The following is a 5442-nucleotide window of genomic DNA, read 5'->3' as shown; positions in this document are numbered from 1 at the left end:
CGCTTTTAACCAATCGAATGGCCCCTTACACTCCTCACTTTCAAAGTGACGAGGGAGGGAGCTGTTCAGCACAGCAGTTGAAAGGACGCGGGCGGCAAACATGGCGGAGAGGTCTTCTGAACGGGATCAGTCTCAGCCCGTAAGTAATGCATTTATTTGATCATTCCCTCGTTGTACGTCCTGTAATGTTATTGAATACTAAGTTGAAGCGTTCTCCTTTGCCAAGTGACATGTGTGAATGCTTTATGAACACTGCAGCCGAGTCGTTTGCAGAGTACCCCCACCGCAAATTAGCTCAGCTTTGTTTTGCTTAGCCTGTGCAAGTTGTGGCTGCCTGTGAGTGTGAGTGAAGTTCAAGCCGGTGTCGGTTCAAGCTAGCGTCTATAGCCAATGATCTGTAGGTTCTTAACATGATTCATAAGGAACTAAGGGGAAAAGCATGCCGGATTTACAGCAGCACAGAAAGTTTAATAAAAAGTATTGATTTGGAGACGGCGATTTGTTTAAACACTGATGCTATGCTATGCTAACTAGCTAGTTGTTCCGTGTGCTGCCTTATGTAAACGCGATCCGGGTTAAAGTTAGACACAGCATTTTCACAACCCAGACTTTAAGACGGGGTGGACTGTGCAACAAAGTTAATTCATATGACATTCATGAAAACGGCATTTTTTAAATATAACAGACATGAATCCACTGTTGAATGAAAGAAGCCTCATTAAGTTTCTAACGTTAGAACCCGTATTCATTGTGATGACCAGCCCTGTGAGATTGTGTCAGAGTGTCAGCCACTAAAATCCCCGTATCTTTACATCCAATGACGTAATGACAAGAATCCCAAACATTATGTTTTTAGGCTGTTTTGTAGTCGATAAGTAGTCACAGAAAGGGTGGATGGGAGAAATCAGCTGTCAACAGTGATTAGAGTAGAAGTTACTGTAAGTATTACACACAGGCTTCCTGTGATCAGTGTCTTGTCTCTGATTTTTTTAAAGGTGTTCTTTACTACAAGCTCAAGTTATCATAGCAAGAGTGTTTTAAAAAAAATTCCCCTTTCATATATTTGAAAATTATGTAATTTAAGATAAGACAGCTAAATGATCTAATCCATGTTTGTCGTGTTTTTATTTATTCTCTAGGAATTACTGAAGCGTGACAGCGTGACAATCTTTTGTTCCTCGTGCCATCAGGCAATACAACTCTCTGGCAGGGCATCTTACAAGTAATTTCTTTTAATTTTACCCACTGATTTTCCAATTATTTACCTTTTTTTATCAATCTTTTTATTTTGTGATATTTCTATTTGTAATGCATGTGTGTTTATGTGTTTTTTTAAGATGGCCATTTTAAAAAATTTTCCTCAGGGATTATTAAATACCCTTCTATTCTATTCTATTTCATATTTTATCATCCTATTGTATTACTGTTTTACCTGTCAATTGGGAATTTAGCATTTTTGCCGCCGTAAACATCTGTCAGTTGAAAGTATTTGTACTTGCATTCCATGTATCCTGTACCTGAGAAGATGGCAGACAACAACTGTGCAGACACCCACTTGGCCTTCTTCAGTGACGCTGTGAACGTTTATGGCTTTCCTCTGAGGTATTCATGTCATTCATAAAGAAATATTTTATTCACATATCAGGCAGTATAAGTACTTGGTTATTTGTACAAAAATAAAATTACTTTTTTTAGACTCCTCTCCATAAACAAAGGCAACTCTAAAACTCTTTCCCCTCATGAATAACATTTTACCCCCCCTTAACAGTCTCTCTCACCTCATTTTTTCCCCAGTGATACATGTAACCCACTCCTGCAATTTTTTTAACCTAGAAATTCTACTTATTGGCATCATACATAAGAACATTACATTTTAAACTGATGTGTACCGTATTGGCGATGCATTTGTAATTATGTGTTTGAGACATGATTTTCATGTTATTGTCAGGGTGAGAGGAGATCACGGAGGAGAAATGTGGGCATAGCCGAGTTAATGCTCACAGTACGTACAACTGACACAAACGGGTTCATTGTGGGAAAAGTGTACACACAATCAACGGTGAGTTGAACCTAGTTTTAGAAGCTTTAATATATACACAGGGCTCCAGACTGCGTCCATTTGGTCGCATTTTGCGACCAAAATTTGAGAGTGTGCGACTGAATTTTACACCCAGTCGCACATGTGCTACCAGTAAATTTGCCTCCTCCACCCTCCGTATTTTTTATACATTAAACATGAAAGGAGCACGTCAATGATCGATGAAATGAGAGATGAAATAATCAATGAGACGCGAGCGCACACGCACGCAGGCAGACACACACACTCGCGCGAATACTCATGAGACTGGAGCACACGCGAGCACACACTCGCGTTTCATTGAGTGATGCCTGAGGCGGCCAATGCGTCTGAGAAGAATAGGGAAAGTCACTGCAAGTGGCTAAAATATGTGGAGGGGCGGGGCCTAGAGATAATCGAGCGCGCGTAAACATCCGTGGGAAGGAAACGGAGACAAATATCATCACAACCTGATATGTGCGTCTGAGCTATGAGCAAGCGAACTATTGATTCGTTCTTCCGACCTGCAGCTAGTGTACCAGTGACAGAGTGTACAGCAGGGGTCTCAAACTCGCATGAAATCGAAGCTGCAGCGAGACTGAAAGAGACCAGGAATTAGGAGTTGTCCTTAACATTCAATTTCGTTTTAATATGCCTCTCCCCCTAAGTATGAGCTGTGATATTACATCTTTTATAATTATTTTAATGTTTTGTAATGGATGTAGCCTTTTTTTTAATCAGTTGGTATTTTAAATTATTTTAATTGATCAGTGAACTACAAAAAACCCATCAGGACGCATGTCCCATAATGCATTGTTTTGTAGTCTGTAGGGCAGCTTTTAGTCAGTTCAACACTAAATTTCCAGCTGCGTTCGCTCTGATTGGTGTCTTGCTCTCACCCCTTTCTCGGGATATTTTTGTTTTGATTGACAGGTGATGTTGGAGCAAAAACAAAAATATACGTCACACACCAGGTGATCTGTGCAGTGTTGCGTCCATCTGGGTGATCTCAAACACGCTTATTGTGCATCTTGGCTAAACCTATTTGGTGTCACCAACATGAATTTATATAATATTTACATACATTTAAGTATTGTTTGAAACTGTGAAATTACGAAAGGTTACTACGGTAATCACTTGTTACTAAAAACTTTTTTTATTCTAAATGTATGTTATTTTTTTTACTATTTTTACTTAGTTGTACTGTCGTGACAGCGATGGTGCTGTCAGTTTACCTTCATATTGCATCTTCAAAAGTGCAGAATAAAATATGACACTGAATTAGAAACAGCACATTGTAATCTCTGCATCTATTATTAAAGTATTTATTTGTAATACAGTGGAAATTAGTAGATTTGGTTAGAATGTTGATTTACGGTATGCGCCCCTAAATTTTCTGGTTGTGCCCCTAAAATTTGCAGTTAGGGGCCACTATGCTCCTAGTGAAAAAAGTTAGTCTGGAGCCCTGATACATAAAAGTGAATGATGTATTAAAAATAAATCTGACAATATAATATTTCTTTTTGCTTTCTTCCAAATACAGGATTGAGCTCCTCTGGTGTGATGTCTTCGTGAGTGTTACTGGTTTATATTACAACATCCTGCACTCTCCTGAGGACCAAGACTTGCTCAATATCAGTCACATCACGTATTCTGCTGCCATTACATTTTTCTACCACGCATTCAGGCCAGTTTGGATGTCTTTAGTGACGCGTGGGACACCCATCCAATCAGGACGGAGCAAAGCATGACACCAAATCAGCTGTGGCAGTTGGGCTTGACCCAGAACCCTGTTTCTGATCCCCGGGTAAATGCTTTATTTAATCTCACTGTACTGGACAACTGATTTGTGTGCAGTTTGACTAAAGTGGAAAGTATCAAGAAGAGTATCATGAAATCATAATGACTACAGTGAATTTTCATCGAAAATGAATGAAAAGGATTATTGTTGTGTGGTGCAAACAATTTCCCTAAATTGTTTGTTTGTAGGAAGAATAGCACATCTGCAAGTTCAAAATGCATCACAATGCATGGCATTATGAGCCATCAGATGTACTAATGTCACTACTTTGTTAAGGTTCACTTATTTGCAAATTATAAACAGTTATGGAGATATGAGGTCTGCCTGCCAGCAACAATATAAGTTATTATTAGTCGGTCACTGTTCCTACATAATCTAAAACACAAAAAAACAGTGCTGTTCATAAACAGTATCTTTTTTTTTTTTTTTTGTCAGGGTATGCTGGTTCCAGAGATTGAATGGGAGGAGAGTGGATCCATGACTGAACCTCATCCTGGGATCAATGTCCTGGTATGGGACAGTCCTCTTTTGGGTCCACAAATGTTGGAACTGCAAGACGACATCAATCCATTGTGGAATTCACACCGTTTGGGAGTGGACCTACATCTTTACTGTCCAGTGTGTTTAGAACTTAATTTAGGCGACATAATTTCATACAGAAGAAGAGAGACTGAGGGGAGTAAGACAGAGTTCAAATCAATACTGCTGTATTGTTCAAGGGACTTCATTGTATGTAAGGAAGTTATGAAAATTAGTTCCAGTTTAAATAAAATTCAAATCAGTAGAGATCCCACATTTGCTTAAATTTTGATGTTTTAATCTGTCCATGTTTTCACTGAATTTTACTCTGCAATAAAGGGTGAATGTTTGCAGTTTGTTGTTCTATGACCATCTTTTGTTGTGTAGTATTTAACCAGCTATAAAACCCAGAGAGATGAGGATCTTTTTTGCAAGGGTGACCTGGCCAAGAGGTGTATATGTATATGGTTACAATATAAAATCAATGACATTTGAGTTATTAAAAAAATAAAATTAAGGTCAAGCAAAGTGACTTCGGGCTGAGCAGGGGATGTGTATTGGGTATCTGTGATTGACAGTGAGATGAACTCGAGGTAATGTAGTCCCACTGCGTGGTACGGAGCAAAGTGATGCCAGTTTCTCCACAAAACCTGTGGAAGTTGAAGATTTTTCTCCTCCACCTTCATATGATCAAAACCGTGTCTGAGTGTTGAAATGACGCTAGCATGAAAGCTAAGAGAATAACGTACAAACAATCCCGAGTGAAACATTCATTTTAAATCTCATGACCAGTACAGAGTTCGATGGATTCAATGTCAACTGCATTCAACCACTGTTGCCTTGCTTCCAGGTCCACTGAAAAGTTGCACAAGCCAGTAATTTTTGACAACCGAAGGCAATAAACCGACAAGCCATGCTAAGGCTAACACGCTGTCGACCGACTGGTCCAGAATCAAAAAAGGGCGGGGCTTTTGCCACCCGCAGAAAGCGTAGAGAAAGTGTAAGGGGCCATTCGATTGGCTAAAAGCGAACCCGCCTGCTTTGCCGATGAGTTTGATTGACAGAT

At 39.4% G+C, this 5442-nt stretch overlaps 1 long non-coding RNA gene across 2 annotated transcripts; it reads left to right on the top strand.

Moving 5' to 3' along the window:
* Positions 1–4500, top strand: LOC144995302 (uncharacterized). 2 transcript variants are annotated; one of them, XR_013658887.1, is made up of 7 exons: positions 1–139; positions 1140–1222; positions 1526–1602; positions 1949–2059; positions 3600–3627; positions 3744–3863; positions 4293–4500. It is a non-coding gene; the product is annotated as an uncharacterized LOC144995302 (long non-coding RNA). The 2 variants fall into 2 exon arrangements; XR_013658888.1 differs by having other exon boundaries at positions 3764–3863; positions 4293–4458.
* The last annotated feature ends 942 nt before the right edge of the window (positions 4501–5442 follow it).

Source organism: Oryzias latipes, chromosome 11, assembly GCF_053564925.1.
Source record: "Oryzias latipes strain Hd-rR chromosome 11, Olatipes_Hd-rR_3.1".
NCBI classification, from domain to species: Eukaryota; Metazoa; Chordata; class Actinopteri; order Beloniformes; family Adrianichthyidae; genus Oryzias; species Oryzias latipes.
Note: the sequence above shows the minus strand (reverse complement) of the source record. Positions and strands in the feature narration are given on the sequence as shown.